The sequence below is a fragment of the Rattus norvegicus genome, chromosome 7, assembly GCF_036323735.1.
Source record: "Rattus norvegicus strain BN/NHsdMcwi chromosome 7, GRCr8, whole genome shotgun sequence".
Classification (NCBI taxonomy): domain Eukaryota; kingdom Metazoa; phylum Chordata; class Mammalia; order Rodentia; family Muridae; genus Rattus; species Rattus norvegicus.
The window spans coordinates 96,135,386-96,146,757 of NC_086025.1; the positions used below are offsets into that span (position 1 = coordinate 96,135,386).

Consider the following 11,372-nt stretch of genomic DNA (forward strand, 5'->3'; position numbering starts at 1 on the left):
TTTCTAGGTATGTTTAGTGAATTAATCTTCTAAGTATAATACTGTATTCACTGTCATATGAATAATTACTTTCTCATATAGTGCTTTGGTAAAGAAGAATGGTAAAGAAATATATATATTTGTATATAGATATATGTATATATATACATATATCTCATATGACAGTTTCTTACCAATGGAATTCAGTTCATTAATTATACATATATCTGCATAGGTTTCTGTCATCTATCAGTCACCTTTCTTTTTATTATCCATAATGCACATGCAGTTATGGTTGGCTAAGTGTCTGTCTGTTCTGTTTTTCAAAGGTGAAGTAATAAGTTAGTAATAATATCACAATTAACAAGATAAGAAGTTTAAGAATGATAGGTGCAGGTAGATGGTGAATAGGCAAAACTATTGTTTCAAAAACTAATCTCACATTTGTAAATTTAAAGATAGACTCTACATAGCATCTATTATTAAAAGCATTATATGCAGGCTGAGGAGATGGCTTGGTAAATATGAATACTCCCTGTAGAGCCAAAAAGGCCTGAGTTTGAGTCTGCAGCACCCACACAAAAAGTGAGACATGACTCGGGGAGACAGAGACAGTAGGGGCTCTGAAGCTTGTTGGAAAGGAGCCTAGTGTTGTATGAAAGGAGAGAAGGTTAGCACGCCCCTTGACAAGGGTGGAAGAGGCTCCTGGGCCTAACAACACACACATGGAAAGGAGCCTAACTCTAGGTTTGAAAGACTTTGTCTTGAGGGAATAAGGAATGTGATAGAACAGGACACCTAATATCTTCCTCTGGCCTCTGAACATACGCATCCTTCCCTCACCTCCATACGGCACAAAAATACACAAATTAATAAACAAAACATCAAAACATCATAGAGTTTGAGCAAAATGTAATTTGTAGTTGTATCAACTTTCTAGACTACTTTAAAAATATTTGCTTATAATTTTCAAATTTTTAACTTAATTGATCATTGATCTCTAAAGAGATACCATTAATGAGATTTGCAAATTAAGCAACTCTTATATAGAAAATGATAATAATTCTAATGGTTACACTAAGAAGATGTTATCAAAACCATATAAAGTAGAATAAGTTCTTCCCAATTATTGAATCATTTAAGCTCCTTCAGTAGATGCTTGACACGCTTGACAGGGCTCATGGCTGAGCCAAATTCTAAACTCTGTTGTACACACTGCCAATATACTTTTATCTTTAATTTTGCTAATTTATGTGTTGGATGTTTTCTTCGTTTATTCATTTCTATATTCATTCGCTGATACCTCTAACTTAATTTTTTTGCAATGTTGAGCTCATCTTTTCCTTAAAAAACATGCTCATTGTTTCCTCTTTTGCTAATAGCTTCCAGCTAATCCTAATGATATTGGTTCTAACACATATGGAGAACTTTGGCTCTGAGTCTATTTTCTCATTCCTGCATCCAAACCTTTTGGTTGATCATCTGTGATGTGTCTCGAGTCTGAATATACCTGTGATACCCTACTTTAGGTCCTTTTATTTCTCATAGAGGTAGCAGATGTTCATCCGTAAGATAGACAGTGTGGAGATGGCTGATTAGATGGCCCACTCCATAAAGTGCTTATCACACAAAAGCACAAGGATCTGAGTTTGTTCCTCAGCACCCACAATATACTACAATATATACCTGTAATGCTTGTGTTGGGGAAGTGGAAACACCAGCTCCTTAGGGTCGGTTAGTATAGCTGGTCGGTCAGTATAGCTGAATCAGCAAGGTACACTATCAGTGGGAGACTTTCAGAAAGTAAGGCAAAGTGCAAATGAGGATCATGTCAGACAACTTTTGGCCTCCACATGGAGACATTGGGGACCACTGATGCAAAGGTTCTGTTTATAGAAGCCATGATTGGATACAAGGCATGGCTTGGGCAACTAAGACATTTTAGAAGCATCTCACATCATTCTAGCATGGAGCAAGGCTGAGAGCCACTGACACATGAAAGAAAATTCATTTTTCTTTTCTTTAATTTATCTTAAATTTGCTCAAAGAGCAAAAAAGAGAAAATAACAAAACACCAAACAGCAAAAACAAAAATAAAAACAAACTCCAAAAAACAAAAAACCAAACAACCAATGAAAAAAATAAAATAAAACACTTGCACACTTATGTGGCTCCAGAAATCCAAAGATGAGAAAACAGAACTGAAAGAGAAAGTGAATAGACACAAAATATGTGAAGTACAAAAGCCTTCTGATACCACAACAATGAGACGTTTCCAGTCTGAAGGACAAAACTCCCTATAGCACAGTAGCCTTGGCATCCGTTTACAAAGAAATAAACATGAGAATATCCCATCACTCAGACATGGTTCCCATTTCCATGTTTCTGTCCTTCAGTCAATCTCAGACTATATGTTCATTAATCCTAATGAGTCCTTTTACTTTATAGGGCTCAGTCCCGAGGAATATGAATTCTTCAAAGGGATAAGTATAAGAGAAGGCAGAAATTGTTAGCAGCAATGGGACTCCATTTTTATAAATATGACTCTGAAGAAAAGGTAGCCCCCAAGTTGTTTGGACTATTGATTTGCCAAACAAACAAATAAACAAGCAAAAACAATCCAAACAAATGAACAAAAATCAAAACCCAAAACAATCAAAACAAACAAAAACTAGAGATTTATGTGTTTATATGGATCTGTTTTATTTTATTTTTATTTGTAATGTTTCAATGGACTTTCTCCATACTGCTAGAATCTAGTGGACATAACGAAATTTCTAGTTGCTGGAAATAGTCTTGAGTATCTCAGGTTATGAGCCCTATTTTGAATCAAAATCTTTATAAAGATCTCATAGATGGATTTCTTTTGATTATATTAACCAATCATTACAGAATTCTTGGTAAATACCAATTATTAAATAATATCCAATTCATGAGGTTTTCTCATATAATTTATAGAAAGATAAAATGATGGGCATTTAAATTAATAAGTGTTGAACTTTTAATTCAGCTTATTTCCAGAAGCATCAAGAATCTTCACCCAGCTGTGATGGTCCTAGGATTGACAGATGTATCCTTGCCTTTGATGTTTTTCTAATCCAAATCAGAGAATTTTTAAAAAATTCAGCAGAAGGAAGATACGATTGACAGCTGTCATGTTTGCGGATGCCCAGATGTCTTTGACACATAGGGAATCTATACAACAGAGGGTGAGAAGTAGACTTCTTTATCTCCTGTCAAATAATTTTTTATCTCAATTTTTTTCTTTTTATTTATGAAATAAAGATTTTTCAACCATTTAGTATCCAGTGAGCCATTGCTTTATACCAAATTGTCAACAGTATTTTGGATATGGTACACACTAACACATAGAAAGGCTAGAAACTGTGTTGCTATAAACTAAACTTTGATTAAATGTTCTCAAAAGCATTCCTTCCTATTTAAAAAATGTGCTATGAAAAGGCAGAACTGGATGGTGGGGAAGTCTGCATATTGGAATCCTTGTCCAGTAGGAGTCTAAGTGTTGGATCACAGAGGGTGGGGCTGGCAGAACAGGCATTTAGAGAAGTATATAAATGATGACCTAGGATAGGGAGGAGCTTAGCTCTGCACAGGAAGAGACAATGGGCCTTTAATTTTTTTCTTAACAGCCCTCAAGAATAAGTTGATGTTGGCTAGGTCCTGTATAGATTGATAGTTTGTACTCAAAGAGAACAACATGTACTTAAAAAATGATGTAAAACAGGACCCAATGGTCACATCTTATAGGACAGAAGAAAAATTGGGCTATTGGCTTCATTACTGTTCTATTGTTATGAAGAGACATCATTACCAAGGCAACATGTAAAGAAACCATTTGACTGGGGGCTTATTTGCAGTTTAGGGGGTTGGTTCATGATCATCATGACAAGGTCACTTATCCACAATATGGATGCAGAGGGAGGGAGGGAGGGAAAAAGGGAGGGAGGGAGGGAAGGAGGGGAGAGAGAGAGAGAGAGAGAGAGAGAGAGAGAGAGAGAGAGAGAGAGAGAGAGACCTGCCTACAATTTAAAAGCCTACCCCAAGTAACATACCTCCTCAAATAAGGGCATACCTCCTAATCCTTCCAAAACTGTTCCATGAATTAGGAACCATACACTGAAACATATTAGGTTTCAGCAGCCAATTTCACTCAAACCACCACAGAAACTATACAATATTCAACTCAGTGCTGTTTGTCAGAAAAGTTAAGAGTTCAAGAGTACTGAATATCTGGAAAAGTGCTCAACAACTTTATTGATCAAGGAAATGCAAAATAAAATTGCTTTGACATTCTATCTAACCCAGTCCGAATGGATATTATTAAAACAAATGGCAACAAATATGAGCAAAGGTGTGAGGAAAAAGAAATATCTGTTCACTGCTTTTGAAATATAAATTGATAAAATTGCTATGGAAAAGTTAGGACTACCACATGACCCAATTATACCACTTTTGGGTATATACTGAAAGGATTCTAAGTCAACATGCCGCAGAAATACATGCACATCTATTCCTACTGCTTATTGACGCTATTGACCATGGCAAAGGTGTGGGGCCAACCTAGTTGTTCAGCAAGAGAGGTGAGCATAAAGGAAATGTGGCACAAATACAATGCAAGTTTGTTCAGTCACAATGAAGAATAAAGCCATTAATGCTGGAAAGGAGATAGAATTAGAGATCATTATGTTAAAGCAAATACAGAAGATTCTGGATAATACAATTTCTCTAACTGGGATATAGATAAAATTCATATATGTAAGGCTTAAAAGCAGACAGGAGACATGAAAGGGAAGGAGGGGGACTAAAGGGAGGGGAAGGAGAAACAAGAGAAGATAATGAAATGTATGAGACATGAATGCAAAAGGAAATATTCAGAGACAGGGAAGAGACAGCGCGTATGACAGGAGGTGGTGAAGTGCAGCTTAATGATATACATAAACCAAAATGCCATAATGAAAATCTATCACCTACTCACTAAATATGAATTAAAGGAAACATTATGGTGATTTTCAACAAAGACATTGTTGTTCTCCAGGGATTGTTGGTGCAATCTGCAGAATACATACACAACTTGGAAGTTAGTGTTGCTTACAACATCCAGTGGGAAGGGTTTCTAGAAGCTGCTGAATGTGTTGGATGCTCAGAGCAGCTCGTTCCCTGCTTTGAACATACACAATGAAGAATTATGTGTTTCAAACATCAATAGTGTCAAGGTTGTGAAATCTCAGGTGAAAGTGAACATCAAAAGAAGCTGTAATTAATGGGGTTGGGAGCACAAGCAGGGGCAGCAGCAGGTAGTAGTAACAGAATGGAAGCTGTCAGGCACAGCTACGGCTTTGTTAGAAAACACACACACACAAGAATTTGTACAGCAATACAACAATTATACTTTGAGTATTGGCTCCATTCTTTCTAATCACTCAGTGGCCAATGCTGACTTCCCATTGCCTACCTCTGCTTAATTTGTCTGACATAGTAACCCTAGCTGTGGCTTGCCTCATGGAATATAAGCACTGAAAATATTTGTTGAATAAATAAGTAGGTACTGACTTATTTAGAGAAGATGAACCTTCTATAATTACAGCAACTACTGAGCTGCTACGATGTGCCAGATATTTCTTCCAGTTTGATATAACAAAATCTTTGCAAGGAAATTATTAACTGTAACTTACAAAGGTAAAAGTATGTGTTGAATTTATGCCATGGTCAAGAAACTAAAATTATGAGTGATTATTATTTCATGTCTCCTTTTATCACTCTTGGCATTATTTTGCATCTAAAATGAAATATAAGGAAATGCTATCTGTATGAGTAGAGAATGAGGTCATGGATACATTAAACATATCCTCCCCCTGAGAGAAAGAGAGAGAGAGAGACAGAGAGAGAGAGAGAGACAGAGAGACAGAGAGACAGAGAGACAGAGACAGAGACAGACACAGACAGAGATGTGGCCTAAGGCACAATGATTCTGTCTTAATGCATGCAAATCAAATACAAAACCAGTGGGAAGATTTCCGTTACATCAAGTGTCCATATTTCTTCTCTTATACTTAGTCCTCTTTAGCACATAGGTTCTGTCCTCATAGCTGTCTCATGGTCCAGTGTGTCAACTGCAGCTCCCACACTGACACCAGTAAGAAAGACTAGTGCATTAGTGCACCATGTTATACCTCTCACTTTCTTCAGCTCCTGCATTTAGTAGTTCTAGTGAAATTTCCACCTGACTACTTTTGCTTTTTTGAATTTGGTCACATCTCTACAGAGAAAAACTGCTCCATCACATGTTTGTTTGTTTGCTGAGGATTCTGCAACCTAGAATGGAAATTACATGCTAGAGAGATCTTTGGTGATTCTTATACAATTGAAGGACAGCTTAAACTTTATATAAGTGAGTGGACATCCCCAGAAGATCAGGGTGGCACTTTTTCTACTGGTCACTATGGGACTCAGCAGCCCTTTAAGGCCCAACCTACACCACTGACCACAATCCCTCTATAGTTTGATTCTGAATAGAGAACACCAGTCAGTTACTCCTTTCACCAACTCTTGGCCTGACTTTCTTCCTGGTCCCTTCATTTCCACACTCCTTCCCTTCTCCACCCCACATTTCCTTGTTATTTTCACTTCTTGTAGTTTACTTTTGCCTGCTTGCTCATATAAAGTTCTGTGAACTGTGGCCCAGATGACTATCCTGACTCTCTTGTACAACTCCTTTGTCCATTTTTTTCTGTCTTCAACACTCATTTCTGCTATTTGTGAGATATCTTTCATGATTCGGATAAATTTCCCACATGCCGTAACACATCCACTTAGACTATGGAAGCCACATCTTATGACTGACTTTAAGTACCCTGGGGTCCTAAGGTCTAATTGCAGTCACCTATATAGTCATCTCTTTGTTCCTTATTTATTTCCCTGCTTATTGAACATACGTGATATGCCAGATGTCTTCATAGGTTGAGAAAGTTTTCTAAAGTCACTACAAAGCAAAACAAACTTGGTTCTTGTGTTTTTTTTTCTTTTCTTTTAGAGAAAGCTACCTACAAATCATGTATCCACCACATACAGAAATATCTGTTGGGGATTTGGAGGGAATGTGCAAATAAAATAAAAGAATGTTAGGAGAACATAAAAGGTGAACTCTCTAGGTTAGAGGGGTCTAGGAGCATTGAGATAATCAAAGAAAATATTTTGTTGGAGGAAGAGGTATGTCTTAATTGTGTGTGTGTGTGTGTGTGTGTGTGTGTGTGTGTGTGTGTGTGTATGCATGTGCATGTGGGTAGTAATATGATTAAGATCATTCTACTATAAAAGCTAGACTGCTGACTGTAAACTTGACTCTGAAGCTCAAGGGAGAAGTCCAAGGAGGTGAAACATATAAGCAAAAGACACTTGTGAATGGAATGTTTCCTAGAACTTCTTGGACCCACTTGGGAGCTTTATATTCAGAGAACAAACCAGTTTTATGATGTGGTCTGCATCAGTTCTACAACATCTTAAAGTCTCATTTTCCTCCTTATGACCTGAAAGTTGTGATAATTGCTCTAAGGAACATGATGACAAACTAGGGGGCATTTTACAATGAATATGTTTGTGACTTGCATATCAAGCACTTTCTCTTTTATTGTCTCCACTCTCCTTGTGTGAAGAATATGGAAATCTCCAGTGGGAACAGTTTGGTCACCAAGCAATCCATCTTAAATTGGAAACCTAATAGATTAGACTATATTTTGTCTCAACAGTGCTTACAAAGTCTTGAAACATTCTTTTTTTTTTTTTTATTAACTTGAGTGTTTCTTATTTACATTTCGAGTGTTATTCCCTTTCCCGGTTTCCAGGCAAACATCCCCCTAATCCCTCCCCCTCCCCTTCTTTATGGGTGTTCCCCTCCCCACCCTCCCCCCATTACTGCCCTCCCCCCAACAATCACGTTCACTGGGGGTTCAGTCTTAGCAGGACCAAGGGCTTCCCCTTCCACTGGTGATCTTACTAGAATATTCATTGCTACCTATGAGGTCAGAGTCCAGGGTCAGTCCATGTATAGTCTTTAGGTAGTGGCTTAGTCCCTGGAAGCTCTGGTTGATTGGCATTGTTGTTCATAAAGGGTATCGAGCTCCTTCAAGCTCTTCGAGTTCTTTCTCTGATTCCTTCAACAGGGGTCCCGTTCTCAGTTCAGTGGTTTGCTGCTGGCATTCGCCCCTGTATTTGCTGTATTCTGGCTGTGTCTCTCAGGAGCGATATACATCCGGCTCCTGTCGGCCTGCACTTCTTTGCTGCATTCATCTTGTCTAATTGGATGGCTGTATATGTATGGGCCACGTGTGGGGCAGGCTCTGAATGGGTGTTCCTTCTGTGTCTGTTTTAATCTTTGCCTCTCTATTCCCTGCCAAGGGTATTCTTGAAACATTCTTAAGTGAAAGGCAAAGTATATACTCCTGCTGTTCAACTGTACTTTAAACTTTCCAGATAATTTATGAATTACTCAAAGCAGCATTCTTGTGCTGTAGAAGGCTCCTGAAATCTCATTTTTTTTCTGGTACGGCAGAAGGACTGATTGAACTGGAGAGCAATGGGGGACTCTGTGGTAAAGGTAACTCAGATAAGGAACTTCTTCAGAAAGAATCTTGAGAAAGGCTTCCCAAAGTCAGCTTCCCTTTTACCATTCCATTACCTCAGTGACATCTAGCTAGTTAACACGGGTTGGTTTGTAAACCTAGTGTCCTTGCTCATATTTTATATTTTTAACTTGTTAGGTATTCCTGTATACACTGGTAACAATCTACTACCTTGAACCCGTCCATGAACTTGTGTGAACAGCCAGCTTAAAGAAAAACACCAAAAATGCTCACTAGAAAAGCTTCACAGTCTCTGCTTTGCTAAGCCTCATTTTTTATATCTTTGAGAGCAATAAAAAAAGAATTATTTCTAACATGACAGAATTGATTATTCTAGGGAATCCGAACGGGTTGTAAAAACTGCTGGGATCTTCTTCCATGAAGAGCAATCTAAGTGATAATGAGAGATTGTTCCATGAAGGAGGGATGTCTAGGACATTACAGTGATGGAACCACTCATTACTGGGGCAATGTTTTCTTAGTTGAAAAAAAGGCTATCCTTAAGCTGCTTTCTTTCATTCTCCATCTCAGAGAATATTACACAACCCAATGTTTATTGCTGAAATTATGTTTTGTCTGTAAAGTGCCAAGTAAGAAACAAGTAGTAAGCAGGAGAGGCAGAATTTTCACTTCCTAAAGAATGGAGACTAAATTATATTTATATAGATCGTATCTACTTCTAGTGGGTCACGGGAAGTCAAATTAAGACATTTGAAACAGGAAAAATAAAGAGACATCAGTGGCATAAAGCTTTGCTCAAGGAACTATGTGGGCTGGCAGAGACAAATGTGTCTGCCTTCTGTGGAGGAATAAACTAATTGTTCACCATATACCCTGGATAGGATAAAAACTGAACAAGAGAAGGCAGAAATCAGGGATAAATAAAGCTATGATTGATGGTAATTGATGCTTAGCATAGAGAAAAAATACTAGCTTGTACTTTATTATGCATAGTTCTGTAAATCTCACTCTAAATTGTGATATATCATTTAAATATTCTTGAAATGATCAGGGAGATAATTTATATCATGCCTTTAATGCACAGACATATTTTGGAGGGAAAGAAACAGAGACTGGCTCCAGTACTGAATGGCTTCTACCTGCTTAGTCTTACACTTGGACTTGGGAAGCAAGAATAACATATCTGCTGTGTTCCAATGCAGGACAAACATATTAGATTTCTTCTAGGTTGGCCATGCAAACCTAAAATATGTTAGCCAGTCCAGCCAACTTTCTAGAAGGCAGGAGAGACCAAAACTTGATCTGTGGACACATGTGAATGAGAAAACCACAGAGATGGAAAGCAAACGTTTAGAGACACTCAAAGGAACTCAGTGTTGCAGAGACATGCACAAGAGTCACAGGCATTGGGAGCATGCACCATTCACAAAGATATAAAAGTATAAAAACAGAAAGACAGCTGAGAAACAGAATCCTGGTACTTCACCACAGAATATCAAAAGAACCAAAGTGGCATTTACATGACCCTGGGAAAGCACCCCAGTGTCTCTGATCTTTGGCATCCTGGACAGCTCAGGGGTTTCAGAGATGCTTAGCCTTTTGAGTGCTTGTACTTATTGAATGAGACATGGCATTCAAAGCATCTGCTCCTCAATGCACTGTTTTTATCTAGTTCTTTGGCTTGTGTTTTTAAAGCCCATTTGTTCATCATGAGAACTAACTAGGATAGAATGACCCTGGATCTTCCCATCAGGAAACTGAGAAGAAACTCATGTTGTCAATTTTGAGTTTCAGCAACCCTTACTAAGGATTCTGACATAGAGCTGCCGTCTGTTAGTAATATCTCATTAAGTCAGCTTTCTATCACAGAAGCCAGCCCATCCTCATGAACTTCTCTTTAACTTTTCTATTAGCTTATTAATGGGATTGGGGAGATGGATATCATTTAATAAGACATTTCTCTGTCTCTCTGTAAAGCTTGACATTCATAAATTAAAGAAGTCGTTCATTTGCATCCTGCTGAGGAGGCCACATGTCTGGCCCTGACGAGATGATTTGTAATCATAAGTCCTTCATTGCTGTTACATCTCTTAAGTGATGGGGAGAAAAATGAGACTCTGAGATAATTGGGGGAGCAGAGAAAGGAGAGAAAACATGTGAGAGGCAAGTCTGTGATAATAAAGCTTCCAAAATTCTGACCCTGATCAACACAGACTGATGGAATGCAAAGTGACTGTGAGGCCGAATCCTGTAGGAAGGATGGATGAAGAGCTGATGTTTTCAGAGTATCACATTTCTTTAGATTAAGGGCTTTGGGGTGATTGGCAGGATACAAAGTATTAAAACGAATTTAAGAATCTGTAGTGTCTCCCAAGTTCTATCTCCATATGCTATCTGGGGTACTGACTTCAGTGGACTTCATGGAAGATTGAACCTATTAATGTAAACATATTAAGCCATGAATCAAGAACTGTAATGGTAGCATGCTCTGGGTCATTTTTTTTTTTTGCTCTGGGTCATTTTTATAAGATCCAAATCTCTCGGGAGAAATCAGGAAATGTATCACAAAGGATCACCTATCTTATGTCTGTTCACTAGAAGTACAGCTTGCAATAGGTTACTTAGGACATATACATAGAGAAAACACAAGAGAACCAAGACAGGGCTGGGGAGGCAATTGTGTGGAGATATTCCTTCAAATTAGACCAAAGATGTTCTCTAAAGGCTTCAGCCTTGAACTGCATGGCCTCTTACTTATGTGACCACTTCCTAGAGATTTGAAAGGAAGGGGCTCTC

At 38.1% G+C, this 11,372-nt stretch overlaps 1 pseudogene; it reads left to right on the forward strand.

Annotated features, from left to right (window-relative positions):
* Positions 1 to 627: 627 nt before the first annotated feature.
* LOC120094019 (U6atac minor spliceosomal RNA) lies at positions 628 to 742 on the forward strand (annotated as a pseudogene).
* Positions 743 to 11,372: the final 10,630 nt, after the last annotated feature.